The sequence below is a fragment of the Malania oleifera genome, chromosome 2, assembly GCF_029873635.1.
Source record: "Malania oleifera isolate guangnan ecotype guangnan chromosome 2, ASM2987363v1, whole genome shotgun sequence".
NCBI classification, from domain to species: domain Eukaryota; kingdom Viridiplantae; phylum Streptophyta; class Magnoliopsida; order Santalales; family Ximeniaceae; genus Malania; species Malania oleifera.
Window position 1 is genome coordinate 98,447,804 of NC_080418.1, and position 13,124 is coordinate 98,460,927.

Below are 13,124 nucleotides of genomic sequence, written 5' to 3' on the forward strand. Positions count from 1 at the left end.
TATAATCTTTGGTTAAAAATAATAAATAGTATAGTAGTACTCGATCATTCATGGTATTTTTAACTTGCTTAAATAATTTAAAGCAACTTACTAACTAAATAAATAGCTATAGTTAAAATATCTTATAATTTTAAATATTTTTTACATAAGATATAAAATATAATCTTTGCTTAAAGAGAATTAATAGTTAGAACTAGAATACTACTTGGTATTTAAATTTTTAATATTTTTTAACATGCTTAAATAAAATAGTACTCAATTACTCATGTTATTTTTATAAACTTGCTTAAATAAAATAAAGCAAGTTACTCGCTAAATAAATAGATAAAGACTAAAGTTAAATACCTTAAAATTTTTAATATGTTTTTACATAAGATGTAAAAATACAATTATATTATCTTTGGTTAAAGAGAATAAATAGTTTACAACTAGAATACTACTTGGTAGTTAAATATTTAATATTTTTAATTTGCTTTAAAAAAAATAAAGGATTCAAAATCTTTGAATAATTGAAAATTTAAATCTATTAATAAAACAAGACAGAATGGTAATTAGTCATTTAGTTATTTCAAGGTTCAGCAATCAGCACTTGAGCCTAAATAAATACTAAACAATAAAAGAAAAGAAAAAGAAAAAGGAAAAAAAGCATACCTAAAGAGGGAGGAGGATTCGAAGACCACAGGGGTCCCGAGCTGCTGTACTGCCGAAGAGACTAGAGAGGAGGATCAAACTTCAACAAGTGCTCAAATTGCAGGATCCAAGCTGCCTAACTTGAATCCTTCCAAAAATAAGAAGAACATGGCTGGAGATTTGCAAGAAAATTGGGGAAACAGAAGTAAAGTGCTGGCCTTGCTGGAAAATCGAAGGTTCTTCTTACCCTTTAGCTTCAAACAGCAAACCAAAGGTAAATTTCTTTGTTTTGAAGCTTAAGACTGGTAGATCTAGTGTAGACAAGTGGTTGGGAGAGGGAGAAGGAAGGGAATCATGTGAAACTTGCGAGAATTGGATAGATATGAGCCAAAAATGATTGTCGGAAGCTAAAAGTGGAATAATGGTATATAACAGACTGTTACAGCCCATAACAGAACTGTAACAGCGATTAAAAGACCATAATGGAGGCATAATGACCATGAATTTCATCGAGTTTTGGTACTTGTTAAGATTTGATTAAAATGTATGACCAAACTTGAAGATAGGTCTTTCCCTCTATTTATATTACAAATTAAATACATTCTAATGACAACAATACCCTTACTAACTCTCATTAATCAACATACTAACACACTCAATAATAATAATACTAAAGGACATAAATAACCTCTAACACTCCCCCTCAAGCTGGTGCATAAATGTCATATGCGCCTAGCTTGTTACAAATGAATTTAACACGAGCAGCCCCCAACGCTTTGGTCAACAAATCCGTAAGCTGCATGTCAAACTTCACATAAGCGGTTGTAATGAGCTTCTGCGCAAGTTTCTCTTGAACAAAGTGGCAATCAACTTCAATGTGCTTCGTCCGTTCATGAAACACTAGGATGAACGCAATATGAAGCGCAACTTGATTGTCACACATTAACTTCATAGACTGAGAATGCGAAAAACCGAATTCTTCCAACATATTCTTCAACCAGACAAGTTCACAAGCAGTGTGAGTCATAGCTCTATATTATGACTTAGCACTTGACCTTGTCACCACAATTTGTTTCCTACTCTTCCAAGTAACCAAATTACCACCAAGATACAATACTTGGTGGTGGATTTCCGATTGGAAGGCGATCCAGCCCAATCTGCATCTGTATATCCATTGATATAAGTGTGACCATGATCATGATATAAAAGACCTCTCCCTGGTGCACCTTTGAGATATCTCAAGATGCAAATTACTAGGTCCCAATGACTTGTCCTTGGAGAATCTAGAAATTGACTCACAACACTTGTTACAAAAGATATATCCGGCCGAGTGATTGTGAGATAATTCAACTTTCCAACAAGTCTTTGATATTGTCCAGGATTAGGTAGCAAATCACCCATATTCGACATTAACTTGCTATTAGGATCCATGGGTGTATCAACCAGTTTAGATCTCAATAAGCCAGTTTCATCCAACAGATCAAGAATATACTTCCTTTGTGACAAAACAGTTTTGATACGAGATCTAGATTATATCCATGGATATAAGTGTGACCATGATCACGATATAAAAGACCTCTCCCAGGTGCACCTTTGAGATATCTCAAGATGCAAATTACTAGGTCCCAATGACTTGTCCTTGGAGAATCTAGAAATTGACTCACAACACTTGTTGCAAAAGATATATCCGGCCAAGTGATTGTGAGATAATTCAACTTTCCAACAAATCTCTGATATTGTCCAGGATTAGGTAGCAAATCACCCATATTCGACATTAACTTGCTGTTAGGACTTAAGATCCATAGGTGTATCAACCGGTTTAGATCTCAATAAGCCAGTTTCATCCAACAGATCAAGAATATACTTCCTCTGTGACAAAATAGTTCCGATATGAGATCTAGATACTTCTACCCAAGAAGTATTTCAACAATCCTAAATCTTTGGTGTGAAGTTTAGTTCGTAGAAAAAGTTTGAGACTCTGAATACCTTTATCATCATCACTTGTAATAACAATATCATCACATAAACAACAAGAAGGATCCTACCTGATGAAGTATGACGACAAAACATGGAATAATCCATAGCACATTGTTGAAGACCAAACTCAAGTATTATAGCACTGAAACAACCAAACCATGCTTTGAGAGACTGTTTTAAACCATATAAAGCCTTCTTGAGTAGACACACTATGCCTGACTCCCTGTGAGCAACAAACCGAGGTGTTTGCTCCATATAAACCTCCTGCTCAAGGTCACCATGCAAGAAGGCATTTTTCACATCTAACTGATGTAGAGGCCAATGATAAGTAGTAGCCAAGGAGATGAACATATGAACTGATGTAAGTTTGGCAACCGGAGAAAAAGTATTAGAATAATCCAGACCATACACCTGAGTGTATCCCTTAGCAACAAGATGGGCCTTTAGATGAGCCACAAAACCATCACGGTTGACTTTCATAGTGTAAACCCTGCGACAACCAACCACAGACTTTTCAGGAGGAAGAGGTACCAAGTCTTAAGTACCATTGTCATGTAAAGCGTTCATCTCTTCAACCATAGCATCCCTCCACCTAGAATGGGCTAAGGCTTCTGAAATAGATTTAGGAAGGGTAGTTGATGATATAGTAGTAACAAAACAATAATAGGAGGGCGATAAGGAGTCATAAGAAACATAGTTGGAAATGGGACGTTGAGTACATGTGTGTTTACCTTTCCGAACAACAATAGGAGGATCAACATCATGGGAAGTATGATCATTAGACGAGGAAACCAAAGGTGTGGTAGTAGAAGCTAGAGGAGACTCTCTTCGTTGGAGTTGTTGTCGTGCATACACTTGCAAATTAGGATGATCTAGACGATAAGAAAGACTTGAACTACATGGAGACTTAGAATGTTGCCCTGACATGTCATGTCTTTGACATGTGACACCAAAATGGTCCAAGATTTTATTAGAAAATCAGAAAATAGTGAGCTTGCAACTTATAATGAGTTAAATCTGATCTATATTATTGTCATCGGACTTCACACCATATAAAGGTAAATATACAGAAATCTTGATGATGATTAGTGTACAATCATAACTTTGCTCAGAAAAAAAAGGGGTTTTCTATTAGAAAAGCACATTCCAGTGAGTCAAATTTGTGATTTTGTTATTTTATGATTTGGTTAGCCAATAGAAAAAGGTCAATGTGGTGCAGCGAAGGGATCTGAAATTAGTTTGATGTGTGTGTGACACAAAATTGCATTCTTTCTAAAGTACCTAGATGGTTTTGTTTTCCACTCGGATCACAATATGAAGATTTCAAATCTATCAAGATTTCCAAAGTACTCTAGTGTTGATTTGAAAACAAGGATTATCTTGGGTTGTGTTTTACTTAAACACTTTTTGGCTCATACGATGACAACAGTTTATGAAAATCCTTTGACATAGGATTCTACATTGATTTTTGTGCACGAGATAAAAAAACATTACTAAACCCCTCACCAATTTGGACTATTTTGGATCACCCAATGCAATCAAAATTGTAAAAGGAGAGCAAAAAGCTAGAAACGACAGGAGTTTTGCTTTGATTTTCCTTCATGAGGTCAAAAACACTAACTCCACCTAACTATTTCAAACTATCCCAGATCACCTAGTCAACCCGTACGATAAGATCTCCCATGAGGATTGGGAGGTGGTGTGTCGCCATTTTCGTGACCCTCACTATTAGGTGACGTGTTCATCGTACTATAACTACTTTTTGGTATCGATGTGGATTATTATCTCATTACATTTTTTCTGTAGGCTATCTGTAAACAAAATGCTGAGAACTGTAGCAAATTAGATGCGATGCATCGTGGTGGGTCGAAGTTATTTGTAAATCATCGAAAGGTAATTGCTATAAAACTATCCGAGCATTGCATTACAAGTGTTATTTATGTTTACACTTCTGAAGTTGTTAATATGACGTTTTATATGATAATGTAGTGTGATCCCGTCACTGGAGAACTGGAGCTGAGGTCTTCCCTTTATTAGAGAACACATCAAAGGCCATCGGGGGAAGTGGTGCGAGGGGGCTTAGAGGAAACATGTAAGTCAGTTATAGTATTGAGTTCATTATTGAATTCAAAACGTCAAAGTTGTATTGTTATTTATTCATTTTCTACATTTTTATGACTGAAAATTGGAGAAGATTTTCGAGATGAGGGATGCACCCGTTCCTGAGGGTAGTCAGCCACCCACAGATGATGAGATCTGCGATCAGGTGCTTGGGCATCGAGCGGGGGGTTGGTTGAATGGTCTTGGGAGTGGATACGTAGCCTTTCTCAAATCAATAGACACTTCAAGTGTTGTGAAGGATGCTTATAAATTGTATGAATTGTTTGAATAGTTAGTGGAAGAGATTAGAGGAGAAAATGTGGTTCAAGCGGTGGTGGATAGTGTCTTCGCTTATGTAGGTGCCAATGAGTTGCTAATGGGGAAGAGGAACATATATTTTGGTCTCCATGTGCAGCCCATTGCATTGACTTAATTTTTTATGATATTGGAGATTTGCCTATTTTTCATAATACAATTCAAAAGGCTAAGGAGGTGAGTGTCTTCATTTACTGACACAATGGGTGCTTAACATGTTTAGAGAGTTTTCTAGAAAAAAAGAAAAAAAAAAAAAGAATTGAAGGGAGCTGGGGTTACAAGGTTTGCTACATATTTTCTTGCATTGAAGAGTTTTGATGAAAACAAACTTGCTCTTCAAGTCATGTTTGCATCAAAGGAGTGGACCATGTGTCAATATGCTTTGAGGTTGAAAGCTAAGAAAGTGGGGGCCATATTATTGTGTGTGATAAGTTTTGAAAAAACAATAAAGTATTGCCTGAAGTGTGTGAGCCCACTTGTGAAAGTTCTGAGGCTTGTTGGTGGTGATGCGAAACAGGCAATAGGGTATATATATGAAGCCATGGATAGGCAAAAAGTACAAATTGCCCAAAACTTTAATCATTAAAAGACCAAGTATGATTGTATTTGGGGCATCATTGATATGAGATGGGATTTGCAACTCCATAGGTCCTTCATGAACATTTCCTTAATACGAGGTAAGTTGCATTGTCTAAAAACTAAATCAATTTGATGACATGTTATGTGAGCGGTAAGCCTAGTACCTATGCATTTATCTTTATCACTTCTTTGGTAGGTTCCAATATAGTGATCACTTTAATGTGGACATAGAAGTCAAAATTGGTCTATATAACACTATTGAAAAACTATTCCTGGACGTTGAAACAAGGATAAAGATTGATCAGCAATTGGAAAAGTTCAAAAAAGCTGAAGGGATGTTTGGCTTAAGCATGGCTACTTTAAAAAGCGACGAGAAACAACCCGGTATCATATCAATCCAATAGTTGCCTACTTATCTTTACAAGAATTTTTTTATTGTTTAGTTTTTAGTTTTTGGTTCATAACCAAAAATATGATATGATGTTTATTCAATTATTTTTATCATATGCATAGCTTTATGGTGGGAGAGTTATGGAGAGGAGTGCAAGGAGCTTCAAAGACTTGAAACATAAGTCCGTAGCCTCAAATGTAGTGCCATGGGATGTGGAAAAAATTGGAGCACATTTGATCATGTCCGCTCCAAAAAAAGGAACCGATTGGAACAACAAAGACTAAATGCTTTTGTCTTTGTTAAGTACAATATTCAACTAGAGCTAAGCAAACGAGGAGGCAACAAAATGTTAAGACATTTGATCCAATTTGTTTATTGGACATGGAATCAGATGATGAATAGATTATTGAAAAGGAATGCCCTTGTCTACTGAAAGAAATTTCATGGATGAATGCCAATGAGTGCTTTGAAGATAATGGAGGAGTTGGAAATAACAAGAAAAGAAAGAGAGGTATGAGTTGTATGACTTTATATTTGTTGCTCTATAGGTAATTAGTTTATGAATGGAGGATGGAGCTTTAAAAATAATTGACATGCTTTAATAATTTTATAATGTCATATGATAATGTAGGACCAAGGAACCTAAGATTTGATCGTAGAGGAAAAGGAAAAAAATGTTGAAGAAGATGACATTGAGTTGATTGATGAAGAGGAAGGAGATGAAGAAGAAGAGGAACAAGAAGAGATGATTGTGGTAGATGATGAAGATGATGATGATGGCGATGATGACAATGTCCTTGCATTACAGGAATGGGATGATGAATGACGATGCACTACATCGCACAGTAGTAGTCTATATTCTATCGTAGGTGATTTAGAGTTTTGTTTGCTTTGTTTTATGAATATGAGATTTGGGCTTCTAGATATCTTTTTTGTTTATGAAGATGACGTCTCATAACACTTGTTAGACATACAATTTTGTCGCAAAATACTGTAACTTGATACTTGATAGAGATGAATGGATAGATCATAGAATATCTTTTTGTATATGACTAGTTTTTCCTTTATATAAATATATGTAGAGTTAAATAGATCATGATAGGATTTAGATCTACAGAACTTGCTTCAACGGCAAGCATCGTTCCAATTAACAACATGATTGATCCATATTTGTTGAAATTTCAATGTGTTTTGCTATTTTATTTTGTTGTACATAAGTGCATGCCATTTGGAATCAATTTTTCAAATTTTGTACCGAATCTTCCGATTCAATTTAATACTCGATTCATGATTCACTAAATTGGAATTTTGATTCATGATCCGAATCTTGATTTGACAACTTTGGTACTCATGAAACCTAAACCTAATTATGCTGATTATGGGGTCCAATTCCATGTTTTATGGATTTAGGGGGCCATTTGTAAGAATAGTAGGATATCCTTAACCTATTCTAAGCTTTCCTCGCTTAGAATAGGGCTAGGTTTGGATCCAAGCAACCCTTTAGACCAAGGTGGGAAGCCAAATTGTTTTAAAGGGTATTCTTGGAAAGAGGAGCATTAGGGCAAACTCTGGCCATATTTTTCTATAAATAGAGGTTAGGGGTGCACTTCAAGAAGGAATCTAGAAGAAGGAAGAGAGGAGAGAGGCACCCACAAGGAGAGTCATTAAGAGGGATTCGAGATTGGAGATTTAAAAGGGAAGCCAGAGTGAGAAAGTTTGGTAAGGCTTGGGAGTTGTTACTTCTTGTTTTTGAGCATCTTAACAAAGTATTGTTGGCTTCCTTTGAGTTCTTTCTTTTGAGTGGCATGTGTTCATTGATGTGTAATTTAATGTTTTTTCATTGATGTGTTTTGATAGCTTGTTGTGTAGGTTGAAAGAAATAGGGTTATCATGTTCCATAGAATAATCACCTCTACATCAAAATCATGGCTCCTCTTCTGTATTTGTCTTGTTCTCTGTCTTGATCATTCTTGTTATATGTATGAAAATTTAAAACCACCACAAGGGATGAAAGGGAATGAGTGAGAGAGAACAACTCATGGTAACAAAGGAGAGAGAAAGAAGATGAGAGAAGTGAGGAGAGCAAGAAAGTTTGAAGAGGGAGCCCCCCTCACCAAAAAACCAAGCTAGCTGGAAATTTGGTGCTACTGTAGTAGCCCTTTGCAGCTGCAGCTGCAGCTGCCCATACAACAGCACAGTCAGAGGGAGAAAGAAAAGGGGGGGGGGGGGTGGCTATGGTGTTTTCTGGCGAGTGGCTGGTTATAGGAGCCATAGGGAGCCTGGTATGGTTGGCTGGGCCAAGAACGTTGGCATCAGCCGCTTGAAAAGCTGAGACACAGATTCATACAAGAAGGGAAAACAGAAGGGGAAGGAGACTTTGGAAACCCGCTTTCTGGCAAGAATAGGGGCCGATGATGACTGGTTATGATGGCAGATGGCAGCAGGTCTGGAGGTTACCCGGACCAGGCGGTGTTGGCTTGTAGATGGTGTTGCATGATGCATGGACGTGTTCTGAATGGAACTCCAGATGGAATGTAGAAGGCAAAGAAAGGGAGGAAGGGCCACCCAACTTGCAAGTCATGTACATTTTTATTTATTTATTTAATTATTTTATCATAGTTGACTGTTTTAAAAAATCAAATAAAATCCAAAAAAAGAAGAAAATTGTAAACTAGTAAAATTAAAAAAAAATTCAAAAAATAAAATCCTTTTTTTTTATTTTTTATTTTTAATGGAGGGTTTAATTTCATTTTATTTTAGGGTTATTATTAAACTTTTAGGGTTATAATTATAATTATTATTAGTGTTGCAATACTACTACTACTACTACTACTACTACTACTACTACTATTGCTACTATCATTATTTCTATTAGTGATTAGATTACTATTTTTAGCTAATTAGGATTTTATGTAGCTCTTTTATTATAAGGTGCATTATTCATCATCTAAAAAACCCAAAAAATCCATAAAAAATTATAAAAATCCTAAAAAATAAAAAAATATATAGAAAAAATATTTTTAGTTAATTAGGCTTTTATCTAGCTCTTTTATTATTAGGTGCATTATTTATCATCTAAAAACCCAAAAACTCCATAAAAGGTCATTAAAATCCCAAACAATCAAGAAAAATCCAAGAATAGGGAAAGCCTTGAAAGAAATAAAAAAGGCAGAAAAAGCTTCAAATTAAAAAGAAACCCCATTCGAGTCTCGTTTAGCCTTGATTCCATGCATTTCATTTGTTGATGATACTTAGTGTTTTTCTTTATTCTTGTTTTGTATGCTTGTTCTTAGTATTTTAGGCTTTTGTTTGAGGCTCTGAGCTGCAGTTTCCTTATCTATGATGTTTTGGGTCCATGTTGGTCTCTTGTAATCTCATCTCGACTAATGATGGGATGGTTGAGAGAATTCTACCATATCGTGCTTTCTCTCATCCCTCCCTAAGCACGATGAGGGTATCTAGGTGCTCTTATCAAGGAGAATGGGTCATTAGAGGCTAACATGAAAGTCTCCCTTTGTTTGTTTGAACTTTTCTTTTCAACATAATCTTGAAGACAAATGTTTTCAAAAGCTTTCTTTCTTTACTGGCTGATGATATGCCCTAGATTTGTTTCAAAAGCTTCTTTCTTTCAAACACATTTTCATTGAAATTGATATGCAAACCCATTGTCTTCTTTCAAAACTTCATCTTTTTCAAATATGTCTTTATTCAAAACGGTATTCAAATTCATCATTTTCTAACAAACTATGCCTTTCATCTTTCATCTTTCTAAATTTTTTTCTTGAAGGGTTATATTTGGGTTTTGGATCCTAAGAACCCTATCTTGTGTACTCTTTGGCAGTAATGTTATCATTGAATGGTCGAAAGGGGATTTGTTTCTATTATTTTTTTTCTTGCTCAAGGTACACATACAACACAGCAGTAACCATTCTTGGAACCAGTGTCGATAGGTGTTGCTTGACTAATTTCCCTTGGTATGGTTAGTGAACCACTTTCTCTACCCACAATTGTACTCCTAAATCCATTCTTCACTTCGTAGATCTTTCAGGATTTTTATTTATTTATTTATTTAAAAATAATAATAAATGAGGTGGCGATTTTTCTTTCTTGTTTTTGTGTTTCTTTCAGTTAGTCTTTTTCCTTTTCCTTAGAGAGTGCAACTCAAACCCCCTTGTTGGCACCTGTGGACAAAATCCGGCATCGACAATATGCATGCATATTGTCATCCTCTTTGAAAAGTAAGGTGTAGTCCCAAGAGGGGGGGTGAATTGGATTATAAAAATTTCTTTTAATTCTTTTTAAGAATCCTTAAACTTCTTTTATTTCTTTTAACCAATTCTTGACTTGTTTGTTTGATTTACTAATCATACAAGAACTTAGTTCTTTGAATCAATCAACAACACTATTGCTTAGCCAAACAAGTAATCAATCATTCAAGTAACCAAGCCAATCATCCACAATTTGAAAACAAACAACCAAATGATTTGCCAAGCACAAGTTACCTGCAGCACAATTTAGATTGATTGTTTATATAAGCCTTGTATATATAAAATTTATACTTGCTGATATAAAGCCCTGTATTGATTGTTTTGCTTCTTCAATATGATGTGCAATACAACATCCAATCAACACAATATCTACACTCTTCTCAATATTCAAAACTCAACTAAACTCTCAGTTTATTTATCCTTGGGCTGTTAACCAAATAATGTACTCCCATATGGTTTCTGCAAGGTATGGTATAACCAACGTATTTCCTTTTGGTTTCCGCAACCCAAATCAAAATTAAACTTCAAGTTTACTTGATTTCTATATTACGTAGTATATATGATTATCAATTAAACCATCAACGAAATTTAAATATGCTGAAAATAAAGAGTAAGGGAAAGAGAGAGAGAGACGGAGATTTTTACGAGGTTTGACTTATACCTAGCCTACGTCCCCGTCTTTCGTAAACCACCAAAGGATTCACTAAACCTGTTCCTTTGACGGGCGGAACAAACCTTTACAACACTCTTTGGTTAAGGTTAGAGCCCACCTTCTCTAAACGATATCCCTTCGTCCGGTCACTCCTTAACTAGGATAGAGCCCGCCTCTCTAAGCAATATCCCCTTGCTTAGCCATCGATCGAAACAATCCTTGGAATCGTCAATCTACAAGAAATAAATCAAATAGATGTGTACAAGAACTTGCTCACACAAAGAGTTGATTAGTACAATAATTTAGAACTATAATATACTTCAAAGTAAATAACAATATGGAAATTAACTTGAAGCTCAATGAAGTATATCACCGATTAATTCTTTCAATGATTGAAAGATTTAGAATTTGTAGCACAATTCCGATGGAAGAAGATCAGCAAAAACTTATTTGAATTTGTGCAAGTTGAGAGCAAGAGAGAGCCTTGAGAATTTGAGAGCAATTGAGAGAGATTTTGAATTTTCGCTGAATTTGAATTCTTGGTTTATTGATTTAATGATCTTTGAGGCTTATTTATAGACTTTAAAAGGTATGTAACTTGGTCCCCAAGTGATTTGGAGTATTTTCCAAGTTTTCACAAAGTTTGGGCCCCAAGCAAACCATTTAAAAAATGTTTCCATTGAGGTTTTTTTTTTTAAAATTCTGTTCATGGCAGTTGCCTGCCATGTTATTTTTAAAGGGGCAATAGGGGCAGTAGGGTGGCAGTCGCCTGCCAGGACACAGCTAGTCGCCTGGCTTCACCACCTAGGCGCCTGTCATGGTTCAGGTAGTCTATTGGTGGAACACAATGCTGCTGTCAGCTTTGAGCATCCTTCAGTCTTTCGGTCATAACTTTTTCTGTGTAACTCCAAATTTGATGATCTTGGTGTCAAATGAAAGCTATGAGAAAATCCTACAACTTTCATGTTGAACACTTTTTAAAATAAAAATTTTTTGATAGAGAAAAATGCACCTTAATGCGGATGTAGAAAAATTAACAGCATTTGAAAAATCCTCTTTTTGGTGTTTTTCATTCCAAAAATGATTCTAACCTTTTTGAAATAATTTTTGACCTTATAAAAATATTTTCCAAGTATGTTCAAAGGTATCTAGGTCCAATAAATTTACTTAAGAATTTCATGCATTCATATTGAAATTGTTTGAAATACTTACATAAAATTTTCTATAAACTCTTTCAAATTTTCAATTCTTGAATTCCTTGAGGTCTTTATGCTTGCTTCATCTTTGTTTAAGCTGTCATCAAGTTCTCTTTAATCCTCATGCTCTCATGATGTTCAAGCTTTATCTTTAAATCCATTTTTGAATCCATGCTTTAAGCTTCATATTGATCATCCTTCTTTGAAATATAAGCTTTCATGAATTCTTTAACCTTGCATTTATCATTGAGTCCTGAAAATACATCACTTAAACAAAACATGTTAAGTTCTACTTGTTTGTTAGCATCAAAATAAGATGTTAAGCCTTGTAAGGCCAACACTCTTGACTTTTCCAAATGCATGATATGGTGTCCATGGACACCTATAGTATCTTTAGACTCCATGATTTTATCACAACATGCTATTGAAACTTTGAAACCACTACTCCCACTCCCCTCCCCCATTTATTCTTCTTCTTCTTCTTGTTCTTAAAAATGGGAAAAAAAAAAAAATTCTCCCTCTTTTGAAAAGTTCTATGGCAAGGTATATGAATTAATATTGTTAGGAAAAAATATAGGAATGATATATATATATATATATATATATATATAATATTATTATATGTATATACCCTTAATCATTTTAACTATTCTCCATCTGTTGTTTTGTTTTTTGTTTTTTGGCTAGGTAACCATTTTCCATTTTAATTAGTTCTTTGATTTGGTAATTTGGTATGCCGAATAGTAGATAATGCCTCGCTGTTTGGCAGAATGAGTTTGTAACGATCTATTCTCCAGGTTCGTTCTCATGTATTAATGGGAATGCCATATGGTGTTGCAGCTTTGCCTCTACCTTCCTTTGGTGAGGCTTGCTTAAGAGCTGATTTAACTGCCACTCGTGAGATCTTGGAGCAGAGTTGTTATGAAAGATGATGGAGGAGCAACAACTGAGGTTTTTTTTTTTAATTTTCCAAAAATGGTTTTATTATTCATTATACCGTAAATATTTCCATGAAT

The 13,124-nt window shown here is 35.0% G+C and overlaps 1 protein-coding gene across 11 annotated transcripts in view; it reads left to right on the top strand.

The window, feature by feature from the left end:
* Positions 1 to 13,124, top strand: part of LOC131149597 (putative pentatricopeptide repeat-containing protein At5g09950) — a 38,276-nt gene that overhangs the window by 21,371 nt on the left and 3,781 nt on the right. For 3 of the 11 annotated variants that reach the window (XM_058100185.1, XM_058100193.1, XM_058100189.1), the window contains 3 exons: positions 4,414 to 4,500; positions 4,597 to 4,699; positions 12,906 to 13,059. The exons of 1 other annotated variant lie outside the window; for it this stretch is intronic. The gene's annotated coding sequence lies outside the window, so the exon portion shown is untranslated. The remainder of the gene's footprint in view (positions 1 to 4,413; positions 4,501 to 4,596; positions 4,700 to 12,905; positions 13,060 to 13,124) is intronic. 7 more of the 11 variants (XM_058100186.1, XM_058100188.1, XM_058100194.1 and 4 more) reach the window with 3 other exon arrangements.